Source organism: Chaetura pelagica, unplaced genomic scaffold (assembly GCF_000747805.2).
Source record: "Chaetura pelagica isolate M959 unplaced genomic scaffold, ChaPel_1.0 scaffold316, whole genome shotgun sequence".
NCBI classification, from domain to species: Eukaryota; Metazoa; Chordata; class Aves; order Apodiformes; family Apodidae; genus Chaetura; species Chaetura pelagica.
Genome location: NW_009953497.1, coordinates 370,967 through 381,435, shown reverse-complemented (window position 1 = coordinate 381,435; position 10,469 = coordinate 370,967). Strand labels below are relative to the sequence as shown.

Genomic DNA, 10,469 nt, shown 5'->3' with positions numbered 1-10,469 from the left:
CAGCTGCCTGCCTGCCTGCTGCTCCCCCCCAGCAGCCGCAGGGCCCTGCAGAGGTGGGTGCCATCCCAGCTTTCCTCAGCCCCTGGCACAGGGCTGGGATGCTCCTGCTTCAGAACTAGCCCTCCAAGGAGGGGCTACCTGCTTCCATTCAGTGAAACCCATTCACTTATAAAGACAAATACAAGGCAAAGTTTTCATCCAAGGTCCAACACTGCCCTGAGTGGGAAAATATCAGGACTTTATATCAGTACAATAAAGCAAAAAACCAAAGAGATACTTCATCTAAATCAATGCTCATAACAGCAACAAATGCCAGTGACTCACTGACAGATAGGACACAGGTTTTGAAGCACACACTACTGGTGGTGTGTCATCCCCAGGCAGTATTCTGACCTCAGCCATGTGAGCTTGAAGACACTGGAGTTTGCCATAGGAAAGAGGGGAGAGGGAGAGACAGGGGAGCAACCCTGCCCAGTGGGATCCGAAAACACAGCACCACCTTCCCCAAAACTCCTCCACCGCTTTCTTCTTTTGCTCAAACCCATTTCCATCTTTTCCTCTTGTTCAGCCACCCACACTAGTGGTGCTCCCCCACGCCAAGCAGGCTCGACAAGAGCTGGCCAGACCAGTGCCAGCCCACATGACACAGCACAGCATGGCATGGAACTGACCCACCATCTGCAAACCTCCCCTGACCAGGTCTGCCCACATTGCTCCATCAGCAGGACAGGGAAGTACATCCCAACACACTCTTGTTGCAATTTTGACAGGGCTGAAACACTGACAGAAACACTGTCAGAAAAATCTTTCCAATCTTTCTGCACCAAAACCTAACTGCTGGAAAGAGGAAGCGAGTGCCAGGGTACTGCTGGGGGGCAGCACCTTCATCAGAGTCAAATCTGGGTGCAGGAGGGACTGATGGAGGCAAGAAAGCAGTGAGAGGAATTGCAAAGATGCCCCCATGGGGAGCCACATGGCGTGGGATGGGTTAAAGCACTTGCCCTGCTTCCCTCCCCAGCAAAGCCCCAGGTCCCATCCCCACCACCCCCCCCCCCCGGCGGCCCCCGGGGCTCAAGCCATTGATTTCCCAGCTTTGCCCTTCAAAACTCTCCTGGCTCAGTGCCCAGTTTGTATCGTCTAGTCACTCAGGAGCAAAATATCTCTATTATTATTGCAATTATTTCCCAATCAGCATTGCTCAGGGCTGAGGCGGTCAGAGAGGGGCCCCCGACAAGGGAATCGATGGGCAGCCTCTGCCCTGGGAGCTGCTCGGGACTGGGCAGGAGGTGCTGGCAGCTGCCAAGTGGCACAGGGAAGGGCAGGCAGAGGACAGGGGACTCCAGGGACCCCCCGTGTGATGCTGTGGCCCAGCAGGGTGGCAGCCTTCAGTCTGTGCTGACCCTCAGTTAAGTAAAGCTGATGCAAAAAAATTCTGTGCACAGAGCACACATGGAGCCGCCGACTCCACACTCTGGATGCAACGCGAGGCCTTCACCTCCCAGGCACTTCATGGCTAACGAGAACAGACAGGGGCTCTAAGGCATCCCTGGGGACAGCACAGCAGCCACTGGGGCATAAGCTCCCTGGCAGGGAATGCTAGAGCATCCCAAAACTACTTCTCCAGCTGTGCAGTGCCTGCACACAGCTGTGCTCTGTCCAGCAAAAATGCACAGCAAAACCCCAGCACTGCACCTCGCTGCAGACATGTCCCCCTCCAGGGAGGGGTAAGCAGGCAGGTAAGTAGGTCCTGCTGTTTCTCAAAGCACAGGAAGAGAGGAGTGAGCTGCCAAGGTAGGAGAGCCCAATAATGGATGGGGAAGGATTTTTATCCCTGCAAAATGGAAGGGCAGAAAAAGCACACAGCACAATGGGATGGCAACCTTCTCACTGTGTCCCACTGTTCCTCTCCGTGCAGGAAAAAGCCCTGAGTGCAGCAGTGAAGGGCAGAGCACATCAAGAAATACAGGATTATTTTTTCCTCATTCATTAATTACTCTAGGCATCCTGAGCATCCCAGCAAGCCCCAGGCACACTTGGAGCCATGGCAATGTGTCACCCTCCCAGCTCCCACGGGACTCGGACTGCAACGTGACCAGCCTGGGGCGAGTTAATACCTAAACCTCCCAGAGAGGTCCCTGGGAAGAATGCTCTTGCCTGAAGGACTCAGCACTCAGTTTTCCAAAAACAGCAATCCCTTCACTGCCGAGGCGCTGGCTCCTGCAGGTGACTGCATCCTTCTGCCCCATGAGGACCAGCCCAGACCCTTGGCTACCAGTCTCCTGCAACGCACAGCCCCATCACCCTGGCTAGTGAACAGTACAGACCCAGAGCCACCACCCCCAGTCTCTCCACAGCTTTGAAGTTGCTATTTCTCCTGCAAATTCAAAACACCACTTATTTTCCTCCTAGCAATGCTGCTCAGCTCAACAGGGCAGCACAAACCCCTCTTCCTGAGCCTCGCCACACTTGTGACCATCCGATCAGACCAAGACCATACCAAAATGAACACTGAGGGCTTGTTCCACCACCCTCGCCTGGTCTGGCCACTTGGGCCATATCTATGGCCAGGGGCTCCACTGCCTGCCAGCAGAGATGGGGAAGCTCCCCTTTCCAGACCTCTTATCAAGGGGTCTCAAAAGGCAGCGAGGAGGCAGTGCAGCTTGGCAAGGGATGCAGTGGAGAGGAAGGGCAGGCTCCTGAGGCTGCAGCACAGCTGGAGATCAGCTGGATCCTTCCTCTCCCCTCAGCTCCAGGAAAATAGCTGCTTCCTTCCTCATCCCTAAATAAATATAGCAAGAGAGGAGCTGCCTAAGGACAAGGCAGGAGCCATTGGTCTTGCAAAGAGAGGAGCCAGCAGCAGGAGAAACCCACACAGAGGAGGCTACAGAGGGACAGACCCCAAGTGGGGGGGATTTGCTTCAGAGTATCTCCACAGTGGGGTCCCCTCCCACCCCAGTCTCCACCCCAGCAGCCCCAGGTGCAGATTCAGCAGCAACCAAGCTCCTGTTTCTGAGGGGCTGCCTGTACAGGGCACCATGGCTTGTGTCTGGATTTATCTACCCATCCCTCTAAAGCCTTCTGCAACCCTATCTCAGCAGTCCCCGATCCATTCAGCTCCAGCCGTGTAAGTGCACCAGCCATTATTTCCACAGCACACAAGCCAAAACCCATTTGCTGCAGCAATACATTGCAGCAAGGGGGATATAATAGGAACTAAATCCACTGCCCGTTCACCTCCACCCAGGGAGAAGGACAACACTGACTGCACAGGGGGGATCCAGCTTCACCTGTTTAACACCAGCTTTGATCCCTTCCTACCCATCAGGCCTCTTGTTACCACAGATCTGGGCTGTCCTGGTGTTTTATCTCCATGGACAAATCACATCTGACTGCCCAGGGGAAGCTGATAAGCAATACATCATCAGGGTCTAAATATCATGACAACATTAAATATTGACACCCAGCACAGGCAGCAGGGCTGGGCATGCAGAATCACTTACAAATTCAATGACAAAATCACACATCCCATGACGTACTGCATGGGAATGTCACCTGCAGTGAGGAGGAAGCGGAAAGTTAAGAGTCACACCTTTTTTTTTTTTTTACTTTTTTTTTCTTTTTGGATTAATATTCCCACTATTGACAAACCACAATCAAAACTCCAGGCTTCGCCTTTTGTCCCCACACAGTCCCTGCTCCAAACATCAGCATCTCTAAGATTAGAGAAGAAATCTTCTGCCACTCCATGCCTAGTGTTCCTGGCGATAACAGCTGGCTAAGCCCGGCTTTGGGCTCAGCGCACTGGAAAGACCCTGAAAACATACACTCAGACCTTCTTGATAGATTCCTTGCTCTCACTTTTTGTTTGCATTTTAAGGCTTCCATCCCACACTCTAAACCTCCGGCCCTCCTACAGCATCTCCAACCCCAAGCCAGCCCCAGAAGCCACATGCCTGGTTACACTATGCCCTTCCCAGCAGCTCCATAAGGCCACAGGAAAGCTATGGGGCCATGGAGAACTTGGTGTGATGAAAACCACTTCTCTGCAGCGTACTCTCCATCTAAAACCAGGGTGAAAATTAGGCTCTTCAGTCTGCAGATAGGAGCAATTTCAAAGGAGAGATTGAGAAGATTTAAATATAGAGATTGCTTTCCCTAAGGATGCTGCTCAAGATACTTAAGAGCTCAGGTTTTACACAGCATGGATTTCCTTCAGCACAGACGCAGAACTCCCTACCCCACTTCTCCAGACAGCAATCCTTTCTTCAGGCTGCTGGGGATCTCCGTGTGCCATTAGCTAAGGCACAGCACAACTGCAACCACAGAGCTCACATGGGAGATAAACCAGGCTGCAAGGGGGGCTGGAGCCCACCTGGAGCATTCCAGGTACAACAGCTCCTGGCCACATATCATTGTAACCCCCCAGCTCTTGCAGGTCCATGCAATGGGAAACAAAAAGTCCAGCTAACTTCCTAATAAATTACTTACTTATTTACTCCAGGGCTGCTCTCTGAAAGCCTGGCTCTTGCTAAGACCAGACATGCACACACCACATTCAAAGTCAAATTACAAAGAATATCTTTGAGGAACACTTGGCACCCTCCCACCCACTGCCAGTGGACCTCAAGTGGAGTTGCCACCTGCCATGCCTTGTCAGTTCCATGGCCAAGGAGCTGCTCCAAGCCAGGGATGCAGGCTGGCAGCCCAGCCAAGAGCCAGGCAAGCAGCAAGTATGGTTGGACCTCAGTGGCCTGATGGTGGAAGCAGAGATGGGGATGGGCAGACAGCCCCCAAACAAACAGCTTTATCCCAAGTTGCAACCCTGGCAGGCACCCATCGCATGCCTCAATATCTGTAGAGGGAGGCCAAGGGGTGGGAAATGATGTTAATTAAAGTTTTAATTACTGTAACCAAACGAGTAGTATAATTACTTTATTCTCACAGAGACTTCAAACTGATTAAGGACCACGTGCACAATCTACGGGTTGATGTGTTTTTTAATTAAACGTGCCGTCAAGGACAGTGAAAGGAGTGGGCAGGATGGTGGCTCAACCCTGTCTCCTCCTGCCTGAAGACCCTGGAGACCTCGTGCAAGGAAGGAGCCTAGGCTAGCAGAGACACAAAGGTCAAGAGCAGCAACTAGTGCAAAAGGCCAAAGACAACTGCTTTGGGAAGACCAAAGTCAGTGGGATGCACACAGATGTCTCAAAGGAGAAGGTCCTCTCCTATTCGTTGGCCCTCAGCCTCACATACCCCCAAGAACATCTACCTTTACAAACATCTCAAAAACAACCCCACATGGGCCCCAAAAACATTAATGAGCTGGTGCTGCCAACTGGAGGGAATGATTAAAAAACAATTTTGCAAAGGTATCCTTTTCAAATAATAATAATGCTAAAAGACAAAGCAGTAGAAATTAAATTCCCAGTCCCCTACCTCAAATAAATAGTATCAGAATTTGAAATGAGACATAATTACCCCAGCAAGGTTAAAGCCGCCAATGCACACGGAATACAAAATCATCATCCATCATAATCATATCTCATATCACAGCCATTATTTATAATTAGGAGGCACGGTTTAAAAAACACATAAAGACGCCCATGTAATGCAGTAATTCTTCTGTTATTGCTCCTGGAGGGCCAATCCTGCTCCAATTCATGGAGTCCAGGATCAGGCAAAAGTAATTCCTTAAAAAAACCCAGAAGTCATTCCCAGAAAGTTCCCTGATAGGAATGGAAACCCACCTTAGCCCACCTGTGAGCCCTGCCTAAGGGTTGGGCTGGCAGCAGTAGGACACAGCTAGGCTGGACCCCTATTTCCCAGCCATTTCAAACCCAAACAGGCTCACAAGGCATCCACAGAGTCTTCCTCTTTAACTATAGTGAATTTATATCTTTCCCCCCAAATGCCAGAGCTGGAAGAGCAGAAACCAGAGCCACAACCCATCTCAGGGAGGTGATGGCCAGCTTTGCCCAGGCTTTCTCGCCTGCTGGGTGGTTTGTTACCTATTTTAAAAACCACATAACAAGTTACAGCAAAAGCTGGGGAAACCAAAAGCCAACCTCAAAGCTGCTGAAAGCTGCCCTCCTTTGAAGTGCAGGCTTTGCAGGCTGCCCCTGTGTCCCAGTGAAATATTAACAAGCTGCCAGCAAAGGAGGAGGAAATTACCCTAAATATATTCTGGGGAAGTCCACAGACAGCAGTGCCTACACGGCAGAGTACAGCTCTCAAGGTACCTGCCTCCAAATCCCTTCTCCGCCAAGCAACGAGGAGCAGCAACTCCACAGCCCCATGGGATGCACAGTAGCTCCAGTTAACCCACAAATGACAAAGCTGGAGCAAACCCTTGCTCAGAAAAACACTGGAATGTGGTGGGGTAGACAGATGATTCAGAGCCCCAGAAGTCTGGGAGAGGTGGTTTTGCACTCTTCAGTGGAAAATTAGAAAGCAACAGTGGTTGGAGAGGGTGTCCTGGGAACACAGAGCAGTGGTGGCCAGGGCCACATCAACAGCCCAGGGATGAGACCATGGAAAGGACAAACGGACGCACATGCACGTGTAAATCTATGCCAAGATGGAAAACCAAGCTGGGACAAGGACAGCAGAGAGCTGAGGCACAGCCAGAGAGGCACAAATCCACAGCAAAAGCAACCCCAAAAGGGAGCTCAGCCCCACCACTGGCTGCAAGCGGCCTAAGGGAAACAGCCAAAGCCACTTCACCCTGCCAGCCTCATGACTCTTACTCACAAGCAGAGCTGCACTTCCTCAGTAGTTTCACTAAGCCGTAAAACAAGAAGAAAAAAAAAAAAGGAAAAACAAAACAAACCCCCCCACCCCAAAAAAAAATAAAACCGACCCCAAAACATCAAGAAAAAGCCAGCTCACAGGTGCACATCCAAATCCATGCTCTCCAGAACCCAGGAAAAACATTCCAGTGAAAGTTGCCACAAACACTCTGAAACACAAGCCAGAATTTCCAGCCAGGATCCTCTCACCAGAGGTGTCGTGCTCTTGTGGCATGAGAGGAGAATGGGTGCAGGGAATGTCTGGCAGGAGGGCACATCCAGAGAGAGTGGCTCTATGCAGAGCAGCATCGTGCTGCTGCCACCACGGAATGAGGGAATGGGCCTTTTTGGGGTTCAGCTACCTTGCCCACCCAGCCGTGAGCTCTCCAGGCAGGTTGTCTTCTTGCATGGTGGGTACCAGCCTATGTGCCCTACTATGAATGATGGCTCTGACCTCCAGCTCTGCACACAGGGGATATCTCTGGCTTGCCCTGAGCATTTTCCAGCTCCTCTTCTATTTCAGACTGTCCAACATGCCAAGGATCAGGTCAGTCTTGCAGGATTGGACAAACTGGGGTAACACCACCTGAGGATGCTGAAGAGGGCATGCTCCCCACTGGGCTACAGAGGAGGAGGACTGCAAAGCCAGAGGGGACTGTGACATCCTCCCCACAGCCAGTGCCTCCCCAGGCCCTGAATTAGCCATCAGCACCTCGCAAGGCTCTGGCTGCCATCCTTCAGCCATCCCAGCCTGACAACACATGCCAAAAAGGACTTTTCACATCAGTGGTGGCGAGTTTACTGCAACCAGAAGGAGCAGAGGGAGGAGGTGCTTTGCAGGCTCAGGCAGAGGATCACTATTTGCCCTTCCAAATGCTGAAAACTAATCCCCTCTTCCCCCTTTTTATCCCATTGAAAACTTGACAGAACCTCCTAGCGCTTTGCAGCTGAAATTGGCAGGTCTTAAATTAATTGACTGCAATTTTACACAACAACATGTTTAGCTGTGAGCTGGCCTGCAGCCCGCTTGGCTCGCCACCGCTCCCCAGACACTTTTCAAGCAACCTCCAAAACTTCATAACACATCTAAGGCAAGGCAAGCAGGCTGCCAACGTGACCTGCTCCCTGCCAAAAACCAGCCCTGCCTCCCCGGCTCCCCCACCCCAACCCTGCCCCAGCTCCTTCAGTGTTTTCCCCCCCTCCCCTTAATGGTTTGTTAACTTATTTTCATAGTCTCTAAGGATTTCTGCTCCTGCAAATAGTGAGGAGCACAGTGTAGGCTGGGTCACTTCCTCTTCATACCCTGAAGGACAAAGCCCAAAGAAGCAGCAGGTTTGCAATGTCTCCATCCAGGGCTAGGTGCTCAAAGTAAAGCAAAACACACACAACCCAAGTGCCCAGGAATAAGACAGTACCTGCAACCCACCTCCAACCCAACCAACCAACCACACTCTTCTCAGAAGAACCATCACTGCCTGCCTGCAAGCCAGACCCCAAAACGAGGGGCTTTGCTCAAGGTCCCAAGCTCCCCACCAGCTCTCACGAGATGCTGCTGCCGCCTGGGCCAACACGAGCCCCAGTGATGAGTCAGCCCCGGCTCCCAGCCCTAATCTAATCCCATTCCCTGTGCTGGGCAGCTTTCCAGGGCATGTCCACAACATGAAAGGCGTGCTCTGCCGTGCTGCCGGGTTGAGAGCTGGAGGAGGAGAGGGGAGGATTGCTCTGACTCTGCCTAGGACTTGGGTCGAGCAGCTGATGCTCTGCGAAAGCCAGACTGGGGGTGGGATGTTTGTGTGATTTCATTGCTTGAACAAACAGAAACATCCTGTAAGTGATTAACAGCCTTTATGAAAAACACACCAGAGCTGAGCCCTGCAGCTGGGGCCAAAGGTACATCCACGGCAGAAAGGCAGCGCGCAGCAGGGCTCGGCCACACTGGGGTGAGCAGAACTCAAAGGTAGATTCAAGCAGCTAGAGCATTCCAGGGATGCTTCAAGCCATGCACAGAGATAGACACAGCCTCTAGGAAATCATCTCCCCCATAAAATGTATTATTTTTCACACCAAGCCTTCACATGCTCTAGGAAGCCAGGGGCACAGCAGGGTTACTGACAGCCCAAGAGCTGCGGATGATGGCTGCACAGGGAGGGGCACCCAAGGCACTAACACCACTCTGAAGCATTAATTCTTTCCTTTACCACCCTCTGCCCCAGGATACCAAAACACTCCACACATGCCTATAGCTTGTTCCTCCTCTTGGCTGTGGGCAGTGTCATCAGCAGATGATAGAGGACAAATGGCCACACAGGCATGAGAAGCAAGTTGGCCATGGGCCACTACCCAGCCTCCCCCCCAAAAAAGGGAGGATTCCAGCTCCTGCCAAAAACCAAGACTTGTCTGGACTCATGCAGCCATCACCTCCACAGCCCCTGCCCTCCACTCCAGCAGACCTGCCCCTGGGGAATTGCACCAGGAAAACACATGCTTTTGTTTAATGAGCACAGGCTGAGGGAGGAGGAAAAAAAGCACTTCAATGTTACACACACCAAAAAAAAAAAAAATTAAAAAAAAAAAATAAGTTTTGAAGTTGTTTCTCTTTGGCAAGGTTCAAAATAGGGCAAGGTTTTTGTTTTTGCTGGGAGGCTTTAAAAAAAATGTATTTCATCCAAACCATCCTTGAAACATTCTTGACATTTATTACCATAAACTTTTCCTCCAATTAATTGCCTCTACACAACTATAATTTTCCCCGATGAAAAACATCACCAGAAACTCGCAAGCTATTAAAAAAAAGCTCCCTGTCTCACTGCTCTTCCCTGCTTATGAGCATAAACAGAATTAGGGAGGTTATGGGGACCAGAAACAACAGTTTTGACTCAACAGCCTTGGCCAGCAAGAGCTGCCACCACAGCAGTGATGCTGAGGGCAGGACTGGGTGCTCACTAAATGCTCATAAAAACACACAGGTACATGGTACCACCTCCAGCACGGACTCAGAAAGGCACACCAGGCCAAGACTCAACCAAAAAATCATGTTCTCAGGGATGTGGACTAGGTTTATAGCCAGTTTTCACAGCACAGTGGTGAGGATGCTCACACAAGCACGGCAGCACCTGGGAGGGGGGGAACAAAGCAGGAGGGAAGAACCAGCAGCCACCTGGGCGACTCAGCGTTGGGAAGGACTGGAGCTGTTTGCCTGCTCTCTAATCAATTCCATGTCCAAAATTAAGCCCAGGTCTCATTTCAGCAGGCTAGACAAGCAGATGTTGGGCAGCAAGGCCTCCCCAACTGTGGTCCAAAAGGATGAGGCTAAGGAGGGGAAAGCAAGTTGATGCTGGGCTCCGTGAAGGGGCACAGAAGAAGCCCCTTCTATCTCTCCTCGCACTGGTGGGACACAGTTGCTCTCCACCTCTGGGATCAGTGCCTAAAGAGAGGGTCACATGGCATGTCCTTAGTCACCGAGACAAACCACACTTCGAAACTCTGGCAACCACATTTTCCCCTCTATTCCCTCCTCCTCCTCCATCCTCACACCAAAGGTAGCAATTTTTTCCCTCTTTCAAAATGAGAAGCCATCCCACTTCTCCCCAGCATCAAAGCTGACTCATCCTTGCTGGGAGGAGAGCCCAGGCATCCCATGCTCCAGCCATGGGCTCCCAGTTTCCCACTGGTAGGTTCAGC

The 10,469-nt window shown here is 51.3% G+C and overlaps 1 protein-coding gene across 1 annotated transcript in view; it reads right to left on the bottom strand.

Moving 5' to 3' along the window:
* Nucleotides 1–10,469, bottom strand: part of PLXNA1 (plexin A1) — a 99,859-nt gene that overhangs the window by 70,871 nt on the left and 18,519 nt on the right. The gene's annotated exons all lie outside the window — the stretch shown is intronic.